The sequence below is a fragment of the Triturus cristatus genome, chromosome 8 (assembly GCF_964204655.1).
Source record: "Triturus cristatus chromosome 8, aTriCri1.1, whole genome shotgun sequence".
NCBI classification, from domain to species: Eukaryota; Metazoa; Chordata; class Amphibia; order Caudata; family Salamandridae; genus Triturus; species Triturus cristatus.
The window spans coordinates 47148493-47175424 of NC_140591.1; positions in this window are offsets into that span (position 1 = coordinate 47148493).

Consider the following 26932-nt stretch of genomic DNA (forward strand, 5'->3'; position numbering starts at 1 on the left):
AGTGGCTCATGAATTTGATTGTTCTGGTGTCGGGTTTATGGCTTTGGGTGCTGCACACAGAGTCCTTGGAAACTGGGATATCTGAGAGGCAGCTATTGATTTCCTTGAAAGGAGTTATATTGAGGAGACTGACAGTTGTCCTATCATGGTGCTGGATGCTCCGATACTTGATGAACATGTGTGTTCCTTTCCCTTGCTCAATTGGATGGCAGATACTTTTGCGGAACGCTCCAATGATTTTCTGTTGGAAGCAGTTGCAACTTACGGTGCATATACCTTCATGGATTGACTGATTGACATTGTCACTTCAGGGTGCATCCAGGATTGTTAATTTTCTACGAAAGTTTTGCTTATTTTTTAATATATCATTTTTCATTTTTTAAACGAACATTTTTAAAAAAAATTTCTCGGATTTTCCACTTACCTTATATGGACTTATAGTTCATGCCCTTGGTTCCGTTCTGAATCACTTGAACTCTGCGTTCTTGATAAGTGTATCCCTATTGGTTAGTGCTCCGATCATGGGGGGGTGTGAGATGGATTAAGCCACGCCCTATTTACAACACTAAGTTAGCATAACCGAGATCATGGTTAGCAAGCAAGCTTGTAGTTTCTGCTGCGCTGCACACGACACTGTTGTTATGTGTTATTCATTTTAGATATGCTGACTCGACTTTGCCTTACAGGATAACAAACTGTTGTTTCACATTCTTAACCGTGAAATGTGCCCCTGGTCTGTACATCATGCAAAGAACGCGTCTGGGTCACTAGAAGGTACAGAGTGTTGTGTTTAGATTGATCGTACCACTTGTTAGACATATCATGCATACAGCTGCCAATATCTGAAGGACAAGCGTCTTTAATATTGCAGAACAGTTTGGTTTTACATTCATTCGAACAGAAGAGCTGATGCATGCTGTGAGAGCTGATCCTTTGATGTGATTCTACTAAGCTGATCTATACGGTATGGGGTCCCCCCTGTTAGCCTAAGAGACCTTCGAATAGTCTAATAATAATAATGTATTAGATTATAGTGAAAGGAGTGTGGTCGTATACCACTGTCATTAATAGTATGATTGCTCCTTTCATTTTATATGGTATTTTAATAATGCTTATGGTTTTGATCTGTACTGTTAGTCTGTTAGTGTTAGCCAAAGTACTGCATCTTAGGACGCGAGGTTTATAAAATAAACTCTTTAAACTTTACCGTGTCTGTATTATTATGTTGTGGACTAACAAATAAGTACGAACAGGTATTTTGGATTCCCACCACTCCTGAGAAATATCTAAGTCGCTTGTTCTGGTTTGTCTATACATTGGGACCACCTAGCTAGATCTAGGTTAACGAATGGGATACTAAGCTAGTCGGATAAGGGGTTCTGGGTTCTGAGGGGAGTTTTCTGGTACACCACAATTCTCTGAGGTCCTGGTCTCCTGCGCATAGTTCTGTGCAAAAGCAGAATCCCTGCAACAGTCTGTCTGCTGCTGGTGTTGATATGCACCCACCCCCATGTCTCTGTCCACTGCTGGGAGTCCTCTGCACCCACCCCTCACATGTCTGTGCACTGCTGGGAGCGATATGCACCCACCCCTCATATTGGAGGCCACTGCAGGAAATCATTTACACCCACCCCTCACATGTCTGTCCACTGCTGGTAGTGTTATGCACCCACCACCATGTCTCTGTCCACTGCTGGGAGTCCTCTGCACCCACCCCTCACATGTCTGTCCACTGCTGGGAGTGATATGCACCCACCCCTCATATTGCAGGCCACTGCTGGTAGTGATTTACACCCACCCCTCACATGTCCGTCCACTGCTGGTAGTGATATGCACCCACCCCTCATATTGCAGGCCACTGCTGGTAGTCATCTACACCCATCCCTTACATGTCTGTCCACTGCTGGTAGTGATATGCACCCACCCCCATGTCTCTGTCCACTGCTGGGAGTCCTCTGCACCCACCCCCACATGTCTGTCCACTGCTGGGAGTGATATGCACCCACCCCTCATATTGCAGGCCACTGCTGGTCGTGATTTACACCCACCCCTCACATGTCTGTCCACTGCTAGTAGTGATATGCACCCACCCCTCATATTGCAGGCCATTGCTGGTAGTCATTTACACCCACCCCTCACATGTCTGTCCACTGGTGGTAGTGATATGCACCCACCCCCATGTCTCTGTCCACTGCTGGTCGGGATATGCACCCACACCCATGTCTCTGTCCACTGCTGGGAGTCCTCTGCACCCACACACATATGTCTTGTCCACTGCTGGGAGTCCTCTGCAGCCACCCCTCACATGTCTGTCCACTGCTGGTGTTGATATGCACCCACCCCATGTCTCTGTCCACTGCTGTGAGTCCTCTGCACCCACCCCCATGTCTGTCCACTGCTGGGAGTGATATGCACCCACCCCATGTCTGTGTCCACTGCTGGTAGTGATATGCACCCACCACCATGTCTCTGTCCACTGCTGGGAGTCCTCTGCACCCACCCCTCACATGTCTGTCCACTGCTGGGAGTGATATGCACCCACCCCTCATATTGCAGGCCACTGCTGGTAGTCATTTACACCCACCCCTCCCATGTCTGCCCACTGCTGGGAATCCTATGCAGCCACACACCCACCCCCTTGGTGCAGTACACTGCTGTCCTGGGCCTAAACACACACCAATATAAAGGTAATGTGCTGCACCAGGCCGTAAGCCAACATTCGTGGCGTGTGTACGCCTTCTATCCCAAATGTACTGGTGCCGTAGGGGTATGTGTGATACAGACCGTATACCCGCATTCATAGGGTGTGTACGGTCCGTACCACGCGTACCCCTACGGCCCCAATCCAATAGTGATACGGCCCGTACCCATGCTATGTATGTGTGGGTGCAGTCCGTATCACTATAGTAGTGGTGCCGTAGGAGTACATGTGGTACGGCCCGTACACACGCTCTCAGAGCGTGTGTACGGTCCGTACTACGCATACCCCTACGGCACCACTACAATAGTGATACGGACCGTACACACGCTCTCAGAACGTGTGTACGGTCCGTACCACGAGTACCCCTATGGCACCACTACAATAGTGATACGGACCGTACACACGCTCTGAGAGCGTGTGTGTGGACCATACCACGTGTACCCCTACGGCACCACTACTATAGTGATACGGGCCGTACACACGCTCTGAGAGCGTGTGTACGGTCTGTACCACGCGTACCCCTACGGCACCACTTCAATAGTGATACTGACCGTACACACGCCCTGAGAGCATATGTACGGGCCGTACCAAGCGTACCCCTACGGCACCACTACTATAGTGATATGGGCCGTACACACGTTCTGAGAGCGTGTGTACGGTCGGTACCACGCGTACCCCTATGGCACCACTGCAATAGTGATATGGATCGTACACACGCTGTGAGAGCGTGTGTACGGTCCGTACCACGCGTACCCCCACGTCACCACTACTATAGTGATACGGACCTACCCACGCAATGGATGTGTGAGTACGGTGCGTATTACTATTGTAGTGTTGCTGTAGGGGTACACGTACACGTCCACTTCCGTTGTTGCGGGACGCAGGGATTGGTGGACACGCCCCCCGGAGTGACCAGACCCTGGAGGTAATGTATGTCCTCAATATTGTAGGTTTTAATTTGGGTAGGGGGTATGTTTCCTGCCCCTCACCCCCCCTTGGCCCCTGGGTGGTGTTCTCACCTTCTGCGGCGTGTGCGTCGGGTTCGGTGCACCAGGTCGTAGGCTAAGAGGGCCGGGATGACACGTAGGATGGGGTCCATGGCTGTCCGTCACGTACCAGGGCCCCGTTTTCACGTCGGACTCAGTTTTCCGGCATTTTTTGACTGCCGTTAAAAAATAGCTGTGCGGAGTGACGTAGGGACGAATCGTACTTGCTGGTCCGTAAAACACTGCCTGACTCCGTACGGACGTCACGTACGCGCTGTCCAGGATCAGACTCGTAGGTATTTTTTAGCCGTACGATGTTTTGTACAATTCGTAAGGAAATGCTATTTCTGTACGAATCGTACTTGCTGGATTGTACGGTGGATTTCCCGGGTACGAGGCGTACGGAGAATACGCTCCGTACGACGAATCGTACCCGGGTTTTACAGGATTGGAATCGGCACCTTAATTGTATTTATAATTGATTGAGTAATATGAGTAATATGTAATTGGAAATTAATTTTAATTCATATTTTATTGGTATTGATATTTAATTTATTTTTATTAATATATTAAATCAATACTTTCCCTACTGTTGCACTCACTGGAGTGGGAATAGTAATTTTTACTCTCCCACTATTCAACGCTTTCCCTACTGTCGCACTCTTTGGAGTGGGAATAGTAATTTTACCCCTACGCTAGCCAACACTTTCCCTACTGTTGCACTCACTGGAGTGGGAATAGTAATTTTTTCCCCTACGCTATCCAACGCTTTCCCTACTGTTTCACTCTCTGGAGTGGGAATAGTAATTTTTACCCGTACGCTATCCAACGCTTTCCCTACTGTTGCACTCACTGGAGTGGGAATAGTAATTGTTACCCCTACGCTATCCAATGCTTTCCCTACTGTTGCACTCTCTGGAGTGGGAATAGTAATTTTTACCCCTGCGCTATCCAACGCTTTCCCTAATGTTGCACTCAGTGGAGTGGGAATAGTAATTTTTACCCCTACGCTATCCAACGCTTTCCCTACTGTTGCACTCTCTGGTGTGGGATTGGTAATTTTTACCCTCCCGCTATCCTACGGTAAAAATATTGAATATTCTTTCTTAATGTTACGTTAATATATATATTAAAAAATATATATTTTTTTTTTACCTTACATTAATTATTCATTAATTTTAAGGTTAAGTATTTTTAAGTATGTTTTAGTTCATTATATTTATTAATTTATTAATTTTAAATGACTTTTAAGACATTTTAAAAAATTCGATATTTTGACTAACTATATTTTTTACAACGATATTTTTGATTCAATATTTTTGTACTTACCTGTTTGAAGATAGGAATTCGATATTTTTGTATTCGATATTTTAGCCTCCATATTTTGTCAGGTCGACATTTTCAGCATCGATATTCTGCCAGTGATCCGTTTAAGCATAAGGAAATGTGGGGGTGGTCTTGCTTAGATATGTTCCATGTTGGGGCGGTTGGGTGATGTCTCTGCTTGGTGGGGACAGTGTGGGTGTGTCGGCTGGTGTAAGTGGGAAGTGTTGGACGGCATGCATGTCAGTAGGGGGTGCTCGGTGCGCCAGCTGTTTCTGTGTTTGCATTCTTCACACAATGCCTCTGTTGTGAAACCTTCTCCGCCCCTGGTAAATGCGAGGTCTGTTCTACCGGTGGTGTGTTTATTTACACAGCCCGTGGCACGTGTAGTTCCTGCTTTGAAAGGCGGGCCACTCATGGCTCCCGTGCCAATGGCGGAGAGGTGTGTTTACTTCTCTTCTGCAGAGGGCGGCTCTGAGGTGAGGAGGGGGAGCCTGCCGTGCAATGTGCAGCATGGGGAGTCGTGAGCCACGCGCGCCTGCACTCCCCGGGTCCGCAGCTTCACCGGTGGAAAGTGGGGGACGGGATCTCCCACGGGCGGGATCCCCTTCTGGCCCGCACTGCTCTCGGTGTGCTAGGGGGCGAGAGGCACAGATGTGCATGGAAGGTGCAGGCAGGACATGGAAATGGGCGGCAGAAAAGTCTCACCCACAAGTTGGAACACGTTCCTGTAGCTACGGGAAAAGACATGAGAGCTTTTTTCTTCTAGCAGTGGTAAAGCGGCCTGTGGTGAAAAAATACACAGCACAAAGACATACTAGTTATGCATGTGGCAGCACACCGGGTGCTGTGCTGAAATATAAAGCACGGCACGCCTGTGTGTATAAAACGTACGCAAATAGCGGCTGCCACGGTCAATAACAAAAAAAGCAACATTTTCTCTCTTTTTACATACACAGGACCACTGCCATGTGTTTCTGCACAATGCTGTTCGCGGCAGCCTGAGGGTAGCAGGCATGTTGTCCGTGCACGAAAAGAAAAGAAACAAGAAAAAAAGCGAGCACCATCTGTTTCCAATTACCGCCAACGTAATCATTGGAAACAGATGGGATTCAAGCTCGCTCCCGCGGACCCGAGGCCATGGAACAAACAAGACGGGACAATGATCCACCTTGCACCAATTGCGTGCTGTGTTTTAAAAAAAAGACACATGCACAGGCCAAATGCGGGCTAATAAAAAAAAGCACACGCACAAGCGTGTGTTCTGAGCTCAAAAGCCCTTATTTAATGCCTTGCAGAGCAGCGCATGCGCGCTGGCGCAGGGGAGACCTAAAAAGCAGTTAGATGTTGAGATTCAGGCGCTGTGTTCTGGTTGAAAAACCCATTGGAAATGTCCAGAGTTGTTTTATATTTTTTCTCACCAGATTCATCATTAGTCAAGTACTATAAGTGTTGTGGTAAATAATTTAATTACCGGAACTTAATTTGATGCGGAAGATTAATAATAATAGCTCAGAAAAATAAGAGGCAGAATCCGTGGTATTAGAGGTTCGGAACGGGCTTTATTCCAAAATCAATTCGAATTGATGGACTCCCTATTCCATCACCACGAAGGTTCAGGAAGTGAAGGACCATACTTTATTGACAGGTAATCATTTTTATACAATAGGCATTACAGTGAAACAGATGCAGGAGGCGTAACAATTGATAACAAAGTTAAAACATACATGCGTAACTAAAGTGGGTGTAACTAGGCGTAACTTAAAGAACGTCATTAGGTATGATGTCACAAGTAGGTGGCACCATGAAAGAATTTCGCAATGTCAGCAGAAATACTTGGCAGAGATGCGCGCGCAGCAGCATGACGTGTGATTGACGTGCAACTAGGGGGTGAAGGGGACTTGACATTTAGCTCTACATGTGGAGACAGAAGTCTGGGGGGTCAAGTCAACCTAATCCCAAATCATATCTAACATCCTATGTTTAAAGAACTATGTTATCCAAAAAGAAAGGTCTTTCGAACAAAATCTATTCTATACTGACTGTGAGTGCGTGTACAAGCGTCTAAGTGTCTACACTAGATGCGAGGGCAGAAATCTTCCATAGTAACAGGGCTATGAATTACTTGCATAAAGGCAGAGAAGCCGGGCCCTTTGCTCGGTAGCTGGAAGAATGTTTACTTAAACTACTAGACAGGAATGCATTGGATAGGGAGCGGAGCAGATAATCTCGAAGGTGAAATACAGTTTTTGGCAAGCAGACAGGTTGAGTCAGGCACCGTTAGCCGCGCAGGGAGTAGGACAAAGTTCATGGATACAGATGCGAGCTCAGACTGGAGCTTTCAGAGGCAGAAGGCAGGAAAAAGGCTTAATGGCAGAATCAGGGCCTACTCGCCTGGACTGTAAAATGGGATAAATGAACCATATAAAGCCGGTGGCCTTTCATACTTAGGAATAGAATATCCGGCCCATTCATGGCGGATCTGAAAGAGGACATGTTGACGGTGGACGCACATGTGTTTGCGTCTTCATAACTGGAACTGGAGGAAACATACATGTACTCGTGATTTATACATGAAACCGTTGGGGTCCAAGATAGGGGACATAACTGACCATAAAAATCCATATTTCCACATTCCCTCCTTGTCCCCTACTTGCCCTTAAGAGATATCAATCTTCATTAATCCGTTGATCTGTTCATATAGCATCATTTGTTCTTCTTTTTTCTTCTGGGATGAATGAAATCTTGGTGGTGGAATACACGATGTGGCACACAGACCACAAATCGCTGGTCCACATTGTAGGCATAAGCAACAACTGAATAGTATGAGAAAGCCAATACCTAGGAAGGATAGGACCCTCCATCCAAAGGTTGACAATACACTCCAAAACCAACCGGACCAAGTCCAGGTGCCTGGATTCTGGTGTATCTGGCTTACAATCTTATGAAGGCGAGTTATGGCTTTATATACAGATGGCGAATTTTCTGGTATGAAAATGCAACAGCTTGATCCGATGACCCTACAAGCTCCGCCCCTATCGGCCAGGATGACGTCAAGGACAAGACGATTTTGAAGCACAACAATCCGCATAGCAGACTGCTCTTCTGTTAAATTGCTTAAGGCGGAAATAGTTTCGTTCACTACTGCTTCAAGGGTTCTTGTTAATCTACGTATCAGCTTACTATTGGTAACTGTACCTATATAGGGAAAGAGACCTTTATTGAAATCTGTGTATTTTTCCCATGCTGTCTCAGTGTAGTCGACTATTGGGAGATCTCTCCGTTCTCTATTGTGTACTAAATGAGTATTTCTGTGATAATCAGGAGGAGCTAGGAAAACAGGTGGCAAAAGGAATCCGATGTAGCAGGTACCATCCCAATCTAGAGGCAAACGTATATATGCAGTCTGACCACATATGAAGTAGGAATGGCGAGAAGCTCTAAATGTAGACTTGCCTTGATCACTGAATTCTATTACAGTGGTGCATCTACTATGGCCCATATGTATGGAACCATTCTTTCTTACACATAATTCACCTTTAACTGGAAATACTGACATGGCGGGTAAAATTGGTGCAGCTTCGTATTCAACATTCAGGATCATGAGATTAAGCGTGAAATTCCCTAATCCATATACTTCATTTTCTAGATCAGTTCCTGTTCTTTTGGGAAGTCCCTCCTTGTTAGGGTAACAGACTTTGAGTAAAACTAAGTTCAGGTTTCCCCATACCCAGTTGTCTTGATCAACTGCAGAATTCGAATCTAGGGAATTAATTAAACTAAACCATGCTCCACAGGAGCCATTATGTGTGAACGGATATGGAAAGAGAGGCAGAATTCCCTTATAGTTCTGATAGGGAGGGAGTCGGCCACATATCCAACAATTTGTAGCATTGCTAACCTGATGGGAATGATGTAACATACTAATAAAAGTGTTATTGCGCAGCGCAAATCTATAGGACAACTCATGCGGGGGTAATTCACTAAAGGAATGTTCGGTAGTAACATTGTAAACATGTTTAGAAATAGGATAATATGTGTGCAACAATATACTTGCAGCGATTATTAAAAGACTTAAGAAAAACAAAATTAATAACGTCACTGTGCAATGACTACGCAGTGATTTACAGTACGCATGTTGTTTCAACTGCATTTTTCGGTTTCTTTCTCTATTCAGGTCTAGAGGATACATGTCAGAGACAAATTCGACCGATTCACCTTGGAGAGGACTTAAACAATCAAATTGCCTGACTTGTTAGACCTTAGTTTTAGTTTATATTGTTCCTTGTCATTCAGTTCAACCAAAGGAAGCTTTGAGTCAATCGGTGAAGACACGCAAGATGTGTCGTTTACATCGGACGGTAGTCCATGAAATTTCTTGATATGACTTGAATGTATCCAGCCTTTTCGACCTTCGATCTTCACGGCTGTCCTCGTGGTTAACAGTACGAGTTGAGGCGATTTCCACCTAGGATCCAGCTGAGACTTCCGGTCAAAGTTCCTCACTAACACCAAGTCCCCGGGAACTACGTCATGGGGTTTCACCTCGGTGTTGTCGGGAAAGGCTGCAGTTACCTGTGAACGACAAGATTGTAGTCCAGACATCAAGGAAGCCAGGTAATCTGTCAGCATATTACAGTCAACATCAGTTATTTTGCGTGGTATAGGCGTCCCCCACATATTTGGTGGTCTGCCAAAGACCACCTCATAAGGGGATAGCCCTGTTCGAGAGTGCGCTACCATTCTCATGTAAAAGAGTGCAACTGGTAAGGCTACTACCCAGTCGACACCTTTCTCTCTACATATTTTGGACAATCTAATTTTCAGAGTTTGATTATGTCGTTCCACGAGACCTGCTGCCTCGGGGTGTCGGACACAGTGAAATTTCCACTGATAGCCTAACAAAAGTGAAACGTGTTTCATTAGTTCGGATGAGAACGGCTGGCCGTTATCTGAGTAGACAACACGTGGTAAACCGTACCGTGGGAAGAATTCTCGAACCAACTGTTTGGCAGTAGTCGGGGCAGTGTAATCTGAAACCGGGTATGCCTCTGTCCAACGGGAAAGAGCACAGACAACTACGAGAACATATTTGAATCCTCAACATCGTTCCATCTGGATATAATCCATCTGGAGGACTTCAAAAGGGTGATCAGGAGGCTGAAATCCACCTTGTTCTATGGGAATGCTTTTACCTGGGTTAAACTGACAACAGATCATACAGGTACGAACTTTTTGTTTAGCTGCTGCTCGTAAATGCTTGTTGAACCAAATGTGTTGAATACTGTCTAGCATAGCTTTTTCTCCTAGGTGCGCTGGACTATGTATTGTATTAATGATAACCTGGACCATTGAATCAGGAAGGAACCACACAGATGTTTCCTTCGTCATCCATCCTTGATCCGTTTGGATCCCTCCTAATTCAGTCCATTTCTTTATTTCATCTGGTGTAGCATGTGTCTGTATGTCAATTACGTCAAGAGCGGGATCCTTAACCATCATGCAATGTGTTGGTGTCGGGACTATTGTCTTTGTCATGTCAGATGTGTGAGTTTGAGCAGTCTGTTTAGCTGTTCTGTCAGCTAGATCATTGCCTTGGGAAATGATATCAGTAACTTTCGTATGAGCTTTACATTTCATAATTGATATTGCAGTGGGTAGATGTATTGCATCTAATAAGGCATGAATGAGGGGTCCATGCTGAATGTGGGCACCGTGAGAAGTTAAATAACCTCTCTCTCGCCACAGCACGCCGAAGTCATGTACAACCCCGAATGCATAACGTGAATCAGTGTATATGTTGACTTTGTTATTTGTGGCTTGAATACAGGCTTGCGTCAGAGCGATAAGCTCTGCTGCTTGAGCGGACAAGGTATTTATGCGATTTGTTTCAATGACTTCAGTGTCTGTTGTGACTGCGTAAGCGGCCACTAGCTCTCCTGTATTTGTTCTCATACATGAACCATCTACATACAACGTCAGGTCTGGGTCTGACAATGGGACGTCTGTCAAGTCTTGTCTAGGTTTCGTCGTGATAGTAATAACTTCAATACAATCATGTGCTAGTGGGCCTGTTCCGTTTACTGGTAACAGTGTGGCAGGATTCAATGTACTACAACGTCTGATTTCTATGTGTGGCTGAAACAATGTTAGTTCGTAACCCGTGAGTCTTGCTATAGTCAAGTGTTGTGTTTGTGTGCGGTTCAAGAGAACCTCTACTGCATGTGGTACTTGTACTGTCAATTGGTGTCCTAACACTATGGCATCGCTTTGTCGTATTGCTAAAGCTGTCGCTGCCACTGATTTCAGGCACGCAGGCAGAGCCTGAGCTACGGGATCTAATGTACTAGAAAAATAAGCACATGGTTTGTGTGATCCTGCTTGTTCCTGTGTGAGTACTGACAAGGCAGTACCTTCGCGTTCTGTAACAAAGAGTGTAAACTGCTTATTGTAACATGGTGTTGCTAAAACAGGTGCTTGACATAAAGCTTTCTTTAGGCTTTCAAAAGCTTGTGTATGTTCCTGAGTCCAAGGGAGGACAGTCGATGTGGCTGCCTCCTGTGTTGTCAACTGAATGAGTGGTTTTGCTAGAAATGCATACTGAGGGATCCACTGCCTACAATATGAAGTGAGGCCTATGAAGGCCCGCACCTCCTTTTGCGTCTTGGGTATTGGCATGTTAGCAATTAACTGGATGCGATCTGGTGTAAGCTGCCTTCCCTCCTTGGACAGCGAGTGCCCGAGGTAAACAACTCGCTGGACACAGAATTTCAGCTTAGAAGGGGACACCTTGTGCCCCTTTTCAGCCAAAAATTGTAAAACCGTCAGTGAGGCTTTTTCACATTCAGGTTCGCTTCTAGCGGTGATCAGCAGATCATCGACATATTGAAGCAGGGCAGTGTTGACTGGCATGTGGATACTGTCGAGTTCTCGTTTCAGTGCTTGGCTATAGATGCTGGGGCTTTCTGTGAATCCTTGAGGTGCGCGTGTGAATTTAAAGCTTCGTCCATTTAAACTAAATCCGAACAAGTATTGGCTTTCCGGATCTATTGGGACGCTGAAAAAGGCATTCTTGAGATCAATTACAGTAAAGAATATTGCTTCGGAATCAATGGCTGTCAGTAATGAAGAAATGTCTGGGACTACGGGGTATTGTGGTACAATACATTTGTTTAATTCGCGCAGATCAATAACCAATCGATATACTGGCGGGGCTGTTGGATCAGTTCGTTTAAGAATCGGAATTATCGGTGAATTACATACATTGGAGTCGGTTTCCACAACCACTCCTTGGGTAATAAGCTCGTCAATGATTTGCAGTAAAGCCACTACAGCATCTGGGGGTAACTTGTATTGTCGCATTCGTGGTAGTACCACTCCTGCCTTTAGTGTGACTCGATATGGTGTAATGTTCATGCAACCAACATCTGTAGGGCCTTGTGCCAATAAATGTGTGGGTAAAGTCTGCAGTCGGTCATCCATGTCTCGGGACACATAGTGCCCTTTGAAATCACGTAAAAACAATCTTACTCCTTCCGGAGAACAACATATTATAGCTCCCAGAGCTTTCAATGTTTTTATGCCTAACAGGTTTTCTGGACATGATTTAGTAAGCAATAAATCTGTAGTTCGTGTCAAGGGACCAATCGTAAGTGGAAGAGGCTGTGATACTTCGTTAATGATAGGTTTTCCCGAAAAGCCAAGGGAAATATTCTGTGAGCCTGAGAGGGGTGCCCCTGGAACTTCACTATGTTTTATTGTTGTTCGGCTTGCCCCTGTATCAAGTAAAAATTTTCTATCTTGGCCTAATAGTTCACTGTGTACATAAGGTCCTTCTTGATCTACAGGGACCTCAATAAGGGGTAAGCCAACTTCCCTCTCTAGGCTGTTTCATGAGTATCGTTGATAATCAGGATAGTCATACTGTGCGGTCTGATACATCTGTCGTGTCGTTGTTTGTGTGGCAGCAATAGGCTGCGGTGGTGGAGCTGGCATAGACTGTTGCGGAGCCGGCATGGACTGTGCATGCTGCGGGGCTCCTTGTTGGTTCTGATCCTGTCTAAGTGGCCGTGGTCTTTCTTTTGTGTTACCTATGGCTATATTATGTTTTAAAACTGGACAATCGTGTACATAATGACCTGGCTGTTTACAATAGTTGCATGTCCCTTTTACAGGACCCGCTGGAACACTGGACTGTGTCATACCCTTTTTATGACCGTCAGCTGGAACTGTCTGGGAAACTAGCATTTTCATTTTCGTGTCTTTCATGCGTCTTTGTTCATGTTCTTGTTCCTCTCTAATTCTATTGTGATGGTACTGTAGCATTTGTAACATTTGTGACGGAGTGTTACCTTGCCAGGTACTCTCGAATTTCAATACTCTATTCTTAACTTGGGGCAAGGAATTTTCAACTAATTTTGTCACAAACAGATGTGGATACGATTCGCTACTTGCTTTTATTCCACTATTAATACCAAAACATTTTTCGAATCGGGCATAAAAATCACTAGTGTCTTCATCTGGTTTTTGTTTACAGGCTGAGATTGCACCCCAGTCTTCCTTTTTCGTAGTTAATAAACGTGGCAGTACCTGTACTAGTAAACCTGGTAGTGTTTTGGTCTTTTCCCCAAGCCCTGAACCTGGACCTCGGGCTTTTTCTTCGTTTTCTAATGCTGTCCAATCTATCTTTTGGTCTCCCACCTCCCAATCTTTTTCCTTGAGTTTTTCGTAAATGCCCGCAGGCATTAATACCTTCAATATTGTCATAATGTCGGGATAGGTATATTCTCCCATGAGCAACATGTCTTTAATTTCACGGTGGAAACCCGCTGGGTCTTTGTCATGACTGGGTACCACTTTCTTCATTTCTAATAGTTCTATTTTAGATATAGGTGTGTATACAAATACACGTTTAAACTGATTGTCCTCACCTTTTATCGGGTGGACTTCGCGTAAGGGATTCTGTCTATCCATATAATACGTCGTTCTTTCCTTGATGGGCAGTGAGACATGTTCGGGACATACAAAAAGAATGTACTGCTTTCTGTATTCTAGTATTTCTCTAATTAACTCAGTACCTGAACCTCTCCATTTATTCGTGAGTAATTCAGTCAATATATCAGGTAAGGGGCCAGGATCGGAGTGTTGGCTTTTATATAATATAAGGAGCTGTTGAATCATATAGATACCAGCTAAACGCTGTTCATCTGGGGCGAGGTTCAAAAACGTGTGCGCTAATGTATCATCACTATATTTTCCGGGACTATCAACCCAGTGAACGGCTGACCTGGCTAATTCTTGTTCGTCCATAGAATCGAGTATATGATAACCCCTTCGTTCTCGGAGTAATTTGTCAGCGGTTTGGAACGAATGTTCGGGGGACCTTATATTTATTATAGGAGTTTGGAAATTTCTGCTATTATCTGGACGTATCGGACGTATCGGATCAGTAAAGCATCTAGTATTATTGCAAGATCTTCCTCTACCTACATAGGCCATGGTTTCTAACTGTCCTGTAGGCAGTTCTAATTCTTCCTCCTCCTCGGTTTGTTCGGGTTCGTCTACTGCTAATCTTTCTTCGTGTATTCGTTCTATTTCTTTGCGGATCTTTCGGCACATAGCTACTATACATGATCGTTTATCATGTCTCCCCTCTGATATATTCCGACTCCATGTGGTAAGAATTTGCATTTCTTCCGGATTTACCCCTGGTCGGTCTTGATTTCTGATCACACAGTTTATGAGGAAACGTAACAGTTCCCCCTGTATCTCCACTTTCTGGTATTCCATGGCTCTGTTAATACTCTCAGAATCTCGTCCTGACTGGACAAAGTGATATATACTTTCTAAATGTGTAGTCATTCCTGGTAGCCTCCCTAAATATATTGCAGCTCGTCGGATACGTAATGATGCCAGCAGCATTTCGTCCCCTTTTCCGGGCACAGGGTCATATCTACAATCTATTAAAAGTTCCTTAAGCGTGTCGGGAGTTACTAGTTTGGGCGTACGTTGGTGGGCTAATTCTTGAAAGGAAAGTTTATTTACTCTGGGTGGCGTGGAAAAAATGTTTGATGTACCTCCTGTCGCACCACCTGGGGTGCTGGATGTGAAAGGATTCGTTGAACGTGATATAGCAACCATAGGTGTGGATGCAGATGTAGAAACAGATGTGCTTGCCGGGACTTGTATCGGAGTTTGCTGTTGCGGAGGTACAGACGGAGGAGGGTCTTGGCGTTGAACCCCCTCGGCCGGCGGTCTATGTGGCGCCGCATTAGCATACTCGGGAGCTGCGTCGTCTAAATAAGAGGAAAGAAAAACATCTTCTGCGGTTCTGGGATGCCCTTTGGGATGTACTTTTATCGGAAACAACGGGGGTGGCAAGTCTTTTGGTATCTCCGGAGTAGCCTTAGGTAACCCTTCGGCCAGAAGAGGATACATACCATTCATAAGGGCATTTCTTTGTCTGTCTATTTGTTCTGACTTTACTCGAGTACCTTCTTCAATTAATAGATTTTCTCGAACTTTATTTGAATTCTCCTTACTTTTCTCTTCCTGTCGGAGCGCTTTTTCTGAGCGTCTATATGATTCTTTACGCCATAATTCAATGGCATCTTTCTGTGACTGTCTAGCTTTCTTTTTCCATAATTCTTCCTCTACTTTCACGATGCAATCTGCATCCCAGGTCCCAGCTGCGGGCCACCTCTGACTTTCTGGTAATTCCTTGGTGTAGTCTACCCATAAATCAAGAAATAATATGGCGTCTAGGCCATGTTTATGATACATGAAGTACCCTGGAGTGTCCCTAGGAGGAATGGGAACAGCTTCTTCGAGTACCCCTTTTCTAGTTTTGATCTGTCTTAATTTCGAAAAGAGCGGCATATTGAGAACTGATCTGATACCTAATTTTGAACACGTTTAATACCACAAAACACAATAATGAACAGTCATTCACACCACAATATGCAGAACATATTTAAAACATTTTAACATTTAACATTTAATGAACAATAATGATGGCCATTTAGGGAACTAATCACTAAGCATAATACTCGGTACTAACTAGATAATTCTGAATTATATACTAGACATACTTGATATACTGCTAAACAGTACAGATACACTGCTGAAACAGTGCAGACCGGATTTGTGTACCCAAACCCGTCTTGACCGGCACAAACTATGTGCACGTCAGAACGCCTCCCCGACAATGGTACTCACCGGGTAGCTCGGAACGGAAGGCCTCGGAACTGAACTGAACTGGACTTGGACCGGACTGGACTCGACTCGAAACTTCGGAAACTTCGGAAACTGGTGGGCCTCTGTATACCTCGGATCTTGCTCTCTCAGCTAGGCTCTGGTCGGGATACTTCGCACTTCTCACCGCCTCGTCTGGGTGTTGATCGCAGCCTCAGATACCCCCGCTCGGCAGGAGGGAGATACAGGAAATCCTGTGGGTACGCGTTGTTGTCCGTCCAGCTGTGGCAGGAGACCGGGCCTGCAACGCACCGCCGGCGCGTGAGATGAGAAAGTGTCCCTGTTCGGGCGCCATATATGTGGTAAATAATTTAATTACCGGAACTTAATTTGATGCGGAAGATTAATAATAATAGCTCAGAAAAATAAGAGGCAGAATCCGTGGTATTAGAGGTTCGGAACGGGCTTTATTCCAAAATCAATTCGAATTGATGGACTCCATATTCCATCACCACGAAGGTTCAGGAAGTGAAGGACCATACTTTATTGACAGGTAATCATTTTTATACAATAGGCATTACAGTGAAACAGATGCAGGAGGCGTAACAATTGATAACAAAGTTAAAACATACATGCGTAACTAAAGTGGGTGTAACTAGGCGTAACTTAAAGAACGTCATTAGGTATGATGTCACAAGTAGGTGGCACCATGAAAGAATTTCGCAATGTCAGCAGAAATACTTGGCAGAGATGCGCGCGCAGCAGCATGACGTGTGATTGACGTGCAACTAGAGGGTGAAGGGGACTTGACATTTAGCTCTACATGTGGAGACAGAAGTCTGGGGGGTCAAGTCAACCTAATCCCAAATCATATCTAACATCCTATGTTTAAAGAACTATGTTATCCAAAAAGAAAGGTCTTTCGAACAAAATCTATTCTATACTGACTGTGAGTGCGTGTACAAGCGTCTAAGTGTCTACACTAGATGCGAGGGCAGAAATCTTCCATAGTAACAGGGCTATGAATTACTTGCATAAAGGCAGAGAAGCCGGGCCCTTTGCTCGGTAGCTGGAAGAATGTTTACTTAAACTACTAGACAGGAATGCATTGGATAGGGAGCGGAGCAGATAATCTCGAAGGTGAAATACAGTTTTTGGCAAGCAGACAGGTTGAGTCAGGCACCGTTAGCCGCGCAGGGAGTAGGACAAAGTTCATGGATACAGATGCGAGCTCAGACTGGAGCTTTCAGAGGCAGAAGGCAGGAAAAAGGCTTAATGGCAGAATCAGGGCCTACTCGCCTGGACTGTAAAATGGGATAAATGAACCATATAAAGCCGGTGGCCTTTCATACTTAGGAATAGAATATCCGGCCCATTCATGGCGGATCTGAAAGAGGACATGTTGACGGTGGACGCACATGTGTTTGCGTCTTCATAACTGGAACTGGAGGAAACATACATGTACTCGTGATTTATACATGAAACCGTTGGGGTCCAAGATAGGGGACATAACTGACCATAAAAATCCATATTTCCACAGTGTGGTGATCAGCATGTGAGCATGTATGTGCATTCAAATATCTATAATATAAAACTATGTCAGGCTTCAATACTGGATAAAGAGGGGTGTCCATTGTGGAACTATGAGGCACTATTATACAGTAGTGGCCGGCATGTCTCGCGGGTTGGGGGGCGGTCCCGCGGAGAGGGGGGTCGCGCAGGTAGTGGGGGGGTCAATAATAATGAAAATAAAAAATAAAACCTATCTTTCTACCGGCCCGGGTCCGGCGTCCAATGTGTAAGCTACAGTGCTTCCAATTTTTGCATGGGAAATGCTGCCCCTAGACTCTGTACTTTATTGATTCTTTCAAAAAGCATCTCTATGACGCACAATAGCGATGCAATGTTGACTCCAATATGAGTGTGAAAAATAAAATTGACACAAAATAGCCCCCCCCCCCCAACCAGCAGTGACCCAGAAAGTTCTAGAATGTCTTTTGCGCACATTTTGAGCAGGCTGAACAATAATCTCTGTTTTTGGTTCAGCTGTGTGTGACTCTTGGCGGGGTGGATCCCTTGCTGTGGGTTCAGCTGCAATGGGGAGGCTGGCACAGAATGCCTGCCTATTTCTGCCCTGCAGAATGACCCCACTGTTACCACTGCGGTGAGTTGAAGAACTAAAACTGACTCAGAGCTCGGGAACCTCTGCTTGACAAAAGAGCTTTTTTTACCTGCTGCTGGTGGCCACACAACAAAATGGGCAGACACATGATCTCGGTTCTGCTGAATGTTGCTCACGTTCCACTTTCAGGTTGGTGTTTAACTTGCAGGCATTTACTTCCTTCCAATTAGGACAAAGTCGAGATAGTGCTTGTAATATTACAAATTAAAATGTGTTTCCAAAGTGGCATACTGCAGTCGCGGCCGGCATGACTCGCGGGTGGAGGGGTCGCGCGGAAGGGTGATTTAATTTTAGAAAAACAAAAACACTTACCTTTGCCTCCGTTCTGCGTTGCATCTCCTCTCTCTGCTCACAGGAGGTAGAAGTAGGCAGCCTCCCTCCCCTAAGCCAATCACAACTCTGCAATGGCAGCATTGTGATTGGCTCAGACGCTGACCGCACAGACGTCTCTGAGGAGGCCATTTCTCCATGTAGGCTGCATTGCAGTCTACATGGAGAAAACGGGGTGTGCATGACTGGTTACCAAACAGTCAGTGCCCACAACATTGGGCAGTGCGAGCAGAAACATAAAATGGTATTTATACCATTTTATGTTTCTGCTTCTCACACTGCGATAAAGCAGTGGGGTGACACTCTTCCGCCCATGTGGGGGACCCGCCCCTGCTATTATACCTTGATATTGCTGCTGATCTAAAATAGCTTTTATATTGTGCTTAGCTTCTGGTTTCAAAGAATATTGAGCCTGCACTTGAGGCTCATTCACATGTGGAACAGACAATTTGGGATCCATTAGGATGGAGGGCGGATGGCCGCCGCCGGGCGGGCGGTAGCAACCGCCGGACCGCGGCGGATGTCCGCCCGCCATCAAAGCCCTGAACACCGCTGGTTCGATTAGCATTGTGGTCGTGACCGCAGCGGTGGGATTTCCCGCCCGCCACTTTTCCGCCGGTTGCAGTCTGCCCGCTTGCCTGGCATGCGGAATGGGACCGCTACAATTGTGGCAGATCAGGGCCAAGCACCGCCGGCACGATTATGATGCCAGCGGTAGCCAGCTTTCCGTGGCAGTGGAACCGCCATGGAAAGGCATGCGGAGAATGTCTCCGGGGGTCCATTGCGGACCCCCAATGTGTTGGGGGGTGTGTGGGTGCACTGGGGGGGTACCTGTCCCTGTACCAGGTGGCAGGCACTGTGCAGTGCAACACAGTGCAGGGCCATGCAGGACATGCTTGTTTGGACATCGCGGCGGTGCTGCTGGCAGCACCGCACGCCACAATGTTAACTGCCGCTATCCGACCGGCGCGGTCGGATTTCCACTGCGGAGCATAATAATTGGACCGGCGGTTTTCCCGTGGTCCTGGCGGGCTGTGTTTTCCCGCTACCATGGCGGTCAGTGTGCTTTTCCGCCCGCCATCCTAATGGACCTCCAGGTCCCACCTCGCTTTATTTCTATATAATGCAGGAGCCTATTTCAAAGTCCACTCACGTGTATATTTTCCCTGAGTTTCTCAGGTACAAAGAGGAAAATAATGGCATTATTACCTCCTCACCTCAAGGTGCATCCCGAATAAACAATGGAGGCCAGTCATCTTCTGCAAGATTCATATCATGAGCCTCTGTCAAATGTGCCAGTATATTGCTTTTATTTTGTAAGGTATGTCCCCCTCAACCCGCATTTGTACATCATAAATCCTATCTGGAGGCTTTGCATGCCCGTCTGGCATCTCAGGCTGTATGTATTTCTTAATTGGATTCACCACAATTGTTCCTTGAAAGTCTGGTTATCGTTACTCCTGCTGCACTGTCTAGAAGTGCTACCAGCGAAGTCCCGTTCCACAGAATTATCCCTAATTCGTGTGCATGTCTTTGAATCCAAGCCTTTCTGTTCTTTCTTGCCTTTTTACTGTCCCCAGAGTCTTGAAAAGAACAGGAAGAATGGCTACTAGAATACTGATATAGATATGGCTTTTTGATCTTTATCATGACTCCTCAAATGATATCCACCCCTGCTGGACTCCTGCATCGGAGGAGATCCAGTTCTTGTTTTTTGTTAGACTTTCTGGTCTACGGGTCAGCTTTCAGCTTGTTAGAGCCCTCAACCTTATTTTTAGCTTTGAGATGTGGTTGTTATGGTGGCTGCACCATTTTCTTCAAGTTACACACAGCCAATTAGAGACCTTCGGGTCAGTGGACCCAACTTTAGATTTGCGGCCCCATGATGGATTTTTTAACTAATTGTATTGCATGGTTATACATAATGTAGCTGCTGCAAGCCTGCCATTAGAGCAATGAACAATATGATCATAACAAGCTCCCTTGGTTACCATAGGCAAAAAAAAATAGCCTACCAAACAGACACAACTTTAGAACTTACATGAGATAAAAATAGAAAAACAATCAATAAGGGTCAATGGTCCTCAGGTTAGATCAACTAAGAGAAGGTGGAGCTGCGGGACAGGTGAAATGCCCAGAGCTGCCCTGTCTGGGCCGGTGAGGAAGTGTTCATTAAGTACAGTATGTCTGGTCTACTGTGGTATATAGTGTAGGTTCTTTGTCAGGACCAGACCCAGAACTGAAATGGATGGTGATAAAGAAGCTCCTTTATCCAATCAGATTTATTCTTTTTTCTCTCAAATTTGGGTCTGTAAGCCCAGGTTAATAGATAATTCATGGATTAACACTTCAGATATGTCGACGTTCATTGAAAGTTCAGCTCAATTTAAAGCCTACAAAAAATTAATATTTAAATGCTAATTTCTCAAACTACCGAACGGATTTACAACAAACCAAGCATAGACACTACCCCGAGTAATGCTATACATTCATGCAACGTTTGATTTTTTTTTTTTTTTAAACAAATTTTATTAGTTCATTGAACAAAATGCAAGCAATCCCCGTCTCCCATAGTCCGCCCCCCAGCCAAATCAGGACATCTTGCAATAACCATCCCAGCACATAAGCTACATCTGTACAGCATTCACCCCAATAATGTCCGTTCTACTAGGTAGTGCATCCACAGGAGTAATCCACCATGAGTGTGCGAGATAGCCAAAATACCCCCCACCCCATCCCCCAACATCCCCCCCAACGAGCCCCTCCTCCCTACCCACCCACCCAAGCATGTCGCCAGTACCTATCAGAAGTACATGTACATCAAAATCGCAGTCATCACCCGTCGAGTCTGCCTCTCGGGAATCCCAACAGAGAGTACCTCAAGAGCAGAGGGGGGAAGCCCTGCAGAGGGCGCTCAAGGAACCGGGGCCCCGTCATCCCCCACCGGATCTCCCCCATCTCCCACAACCGAACATTTGAACAAGTCCAGGAGAGCCATCCATGCCCGGGCCCATTCATGCGATCTTTCATTGTCACTGCGTCGAGCCAAACATAATCTATAAGTCCCCTCACTTCCCGCCCATTTCTCCATTTCCCTAGCCCACCGTAAAAAATTAGGGCCCTGCCGCGCCTTCCAATGAGAAGTAATCTCCCGCTTGGCCAGGACCAGCCCTAGATCAAGAAACCTACTGGTGACCTTAGTCTTTGCTGTATGCGGAAATCCATGTAGCAAGCATACCCCCGGGCCTACCTCCAAGTCCCTCTCAGTCACCGTCAGTAGTACCGCCGCCACTTCCTCCCAAAACCCAGTCACCTGCGGGCAATCCCAGAGCATGTGTAGAAAAGTCGCCCCACTATAACCACATCGGGGGCAAGCATCTGGCCCACCAAAGTACTCAGCTATCTTGTGAGGGGTAAGGTATGCCCTATGAAAGATATAAAACTGGATACGCTGGAAGCGTGCATTTCGTGTACACTTCCAAAGACGCTCCATGATTTCCTCCCAGCTTTTGTCCGTAAGAGGTGCTCCCAGATCCGCCTCCCACTTAACGCGCAGGGCAGCCAGGGGACGCCGCAGATCGCCAGTAATCCGCCCATAGAGGCAAGTCACCGCCTTATAGACACCCGTCCCCATCACTACATACTGACAGGTAAGTGATGTGTCCGGCTCCATCATCCCCTTCCGCCAGTGCTTCCTGACGGCCGCAGTCAAGGCTGCATGGAATAGGAAGTCCCCCCGCGGGAGATCATGCCGCTCCCTAAAGTCGTCAAAAGGTAACAGGTTACCGTCCTCATACAAGTCTCCCAATGCCATAACTCCCGCCTCCTCCCAGGCCAATAACCGGTTCCAGTCTCCCCCGTGGGGTAGCGCCTCACACATTCGCAACGGGATCTCAGGTGCATAGGGAATGATCACACGCGCCCTCCTGGCCAACCGCGCCCAGCACTGTCGAACCACCCTCAAGTCCGGGGGAAGTGAGGTATTCCTCATCGGCACCCGATAAACATTCATGCAACGTTTGATGTAATTAATTTGAGTGATTTGTCTGTAGCACTGTTCTTTGTTTTGGAGTTAAAATTGGATGTGTCAATTTTTCCACCCCAAATCCCCTCTTTTGTCCTGTTTGATGGCTTTACCAGAAGCTTGCCATTTCAGGCCCACTAGTAGCCATTAAGTAGCCAAAATGTTTGGGGTGACCCTTCAGAGAGGACCATTTTCCAACAGGTTTGAAACTTCCCATTTCAAACCTGTTGGAAAATGGCCCTCTCTGAAGGGTCACCCCAAACATTTTACCTTCCTCCTCCTCTTTTTCTGACCTTCTTCTTGTTGGCTTTAGGATTATAGGCACTGTGCCACTGCTAACCAGTGCTAAAGAGCATGTGCTTCTCCCCTAACCATGATGACATTGATGTATACTTGATTGGCATATTTGATGTGCTGGTAAGTCCTTTGTAAAGTGGTATACCATATACCCAGGGCCTGTACTTCAAATGCTACTAGTTGGCCCGCAGCATTAAATGTGCACTGCACTGCCTGTGTGTGCAGTTTACTGTCACTCCGACTTGGCATTTAAAAATACTTGTCAAGCCTTAAACTCCCCTTTTATTACATATGTCATCCCTAAGGTAGGCCCTAAGTAACCCTAAGGGCAGGGTGCTGTATAAATAAAAGGTAGGACATGTACCTTTATGTTTTGCATGTCCTGGTAGTGACAAACAGCCTATTTAATTTTTTATGACTGTAAGGCCTACCCCACTCATAAGCCAGAATTGGGCATTCTTTAATACACTTTTAAGCTGTACTTCCTGATCAGAGAGGAGTAGCTTTTTCGTGTTTCATGTGTTTGGAATGGTAATGATAAGTCCTCCTTACTTGTGAAGATGGATTTAACATTACTGTTTTAGAAATGCTACTTACAGAAAGTATTCAAAAAGAGCACTCCTCCGCGCTCCCACTGCTGCACTGCCGATCTGGGAATCCCTCCCACCATATATGTCCTTAAACCAGGTATTCCTTTGTAAACACTTTTTACCATATCATTTTTGTCATCCAATATTCTAGTTATGCACTCTTTATCTTCATCACAGCGGAGTGTTATTGAATCTGTAAACTTTATTAGTTCTTCCAAACCAAATGCTCGCCATTCCTGGCTTTAAACAGAGGTACGTCCAAATCAATCACAGTTAGAAGTCGGCAAGCTGTATAAATACCCAATGCATTTCGAGCCGACTTGGCTCTTCGTCAGGGGTTACTGAAACATATACGATAAACAACTCAGTCACATTTTCCATTATAAACAATGTTTTAAATAGTGAAAGCAACATAAATTCCACGGAACTCATAACCACCTCCGTATCCCCAACATATCATAAATTAAAAGTTGATGCTTAAAATACTGATAGTTTCAACCCCATGTACCTCCCCTGCTATGCCCAAAACTCTACATATTTACAATGTGCTAAAAACTCATAGACACTGCCGTGTTCCCAACCCTGGTCTAACATGATTTTAACTGTTGAGTAATTACCCCACTCCGCCCTTCCTTTTACACCCTGTGCTGTACCTTTCCTCAGTGCAATAAAACCGACGTAACTGCCTTTACTCAAACTGCTCGTCACCCCATTCACCATCCTCCCATAATTCATCACTACTTTCACACTCCTAACCCGATCCCCTCCTTCTCCATGACCCTATTTATTTACCTTGCGACCACACTCGCCTCCAGCGCTCTGGCGCATCGTGCTATTCTCCATGAATGCACTTCCCAGCTGTTAATCCACCTAATTAGCTGCACCCACTCTCACTCTTAAACCCTCACGCTACCTGCTACCAAACCACGTGACTACCCTCCCCTACAGCTACGGACACTAACCACCATCACTCTATGGGAAATTCTATGTCAGGGCCGGAGACTCCGATTATGCTTCTCATTTCTTTGCTTTATTACAACAGCAGCCAATAAAAAACACATATTTTTTATTCCGAAAACTACAAATCCCATGAATCTCATGTACTACACTACCATCGAGACTATCCCTAAATAAGGTCCAGCTGAGGCAAACACTTCCTCTTTCTTTGCGTGACTGTTTGAACAAATTACTCCGTCTTGAACTGAGTCCGTGAACAACTTTCAGTAGAAACCAAACATCCGAGGACCAACAGGCGAACTTCGGCTCTGAGGAATGAATTCCTGACGTCCAATGCAAGCGAACGAGCTTCACACCGTGAAGGGGAAAACCATTCCCAACGATATCATGAACAGAAGGCACTTCTCACTTGCCACTGAAATCTGAAACAAAGATAAAGTTCTGTAATAACGGTAATCCCCAAAAACCATGTTCCAACCTCAAATCTTACAAGGGGGGGGGGGAGAGAAAAAAGGAAGCAAATATAATGCAGTCAAAATGGCATAGTAAAATTGATTTACATATACATCCATGTAACCACATAAACTCTGGGTGGGATAATCCTCGCCTCCGTTGTCCTTAATAGAATTGAAAATTCTTGTCACGAATGTTCGCAAATTTTTAATTCTATGTCAGGACCGGAGGCTCCGATTATGCTTATTTAAAGCTTAGCCACCACCACTGATGCAATATTTACTATAGGTTTGTAATAGAACGATTTAAAAGTAGATTCATTTGACCAATCCACAGTATTCATGATGTCGGTTAGGTTTACACCTAAGGAAAAGGACTCAGACGCCATTGCACCACGAACAGAATGAGCACCGAACTGAGACACATCAATGCCTGCTTTATTCATAAGCCAACGCATCCACCTCGCCAAAGTAGCTGAAGATACTGGGTGAAAGGGTTTCTGCAATGCAATAAACAGTTGACCTTGCATGTCAGAACGGAAATTAGATGTACTCACCTCGTACGCTTTGACACATTGCACCACAAATAAGTTGGAATTATCCGGAAAAGCCGGATAAGACACCGAAGTGGAGTTGCTTTTGGTACGTTTGGAAATAGTAAAAGTCACCCCCTCTGGGGAGAACCGACGCCCTGCGAGATCCAAAGCTCGAATATCAGAAACTCTCTTGCAAGAGACCAAACATAATAACATCGCCAGCTTGGCTGAAAGCTGTTTCCGCGACAGTTGATTGTTAGGTGGCCAAGAATCCAAAAATCGGAGCACCACCGTAACATCCCACAAAAAAGAGTACTTCGGACACGGAGGCCTGACCATCCGGCTGCCTCTAAGTAATTTACACACCAGAGGGTGTTCTACCACCGGCTTGCCTTCTAACTGAGCATGCCCAGCCGAAATAGCAGACCTGAAATTGTTTACTGTCCTATACGCAAAACCCAATGATGCCAATGAAGGAAGGAAATTCATGACCATGGAGACATTAGCTGTAGTGGGATCGATGTCCCGTTGAACACACCAGCGACACCACTTGTTCCATGCTGATGAATACCGCTTATGGGTATTGTCTGACCATGCTTACTTGACGAAAGCGGAAGCGTCGGTCGAAACGCCTGGGACCTGCCATCTGTCCCTGAAACTCACCACGCTACAAGTGGTAGCTGACCTGCGTCCACTAACAGATGAGGGGCCTTGAGAGGGTCCAGCAACAGGTTTCATCTCTGGGGGAGGAGAATTGCTACAGCACAAGACATTTCCAGGGCTATCAGGAACCATGCTTGGGCTCTCCACAAAGGTGTAACCAACACCATCTCTGTCTGTTGGCATCTGGCCTGGGCTAGGACCCTGCATATCATGACAAAGGGCGGGGAGGCATAACAAAGGACTGGTGGCCAGGTCTGAAGAAACCCATCCGAGGCCAGAGCCTCCGGATCCGGGCATCAGCTGTAAAAATCCAGAAGTTGTTTGTTCAGCCGTGACGCAAACAAGTCCAACTGGCAAGGTCCCCATAAGAGGTTCAGCATTCGGAAGACTCGAGGGTGTAGTCGCCAATCGCTGTAGTCCCGTAGGTAACGGGAATGCCAATCGGCCACTTGGTTCTTCCGTCCCGGGAGGTACTCTGCCACTACTGACAGATTGTACTGAAGGCAGTAGTGCCAAAAATCCTTGGCAATTTCCGACAGGATGCGGGATCGTGTACCCCCAAGTTTGTTCACATACCGGACCGCTGATATATTGTCCAATCTCAGGATAATGCAACAATTCGTCTTCTGCGGGGAGTGGCTGCGAATTGCGAACGATCCCGCCAGCAACTCCAGGCAATTGATATGAAGGGACAGCTC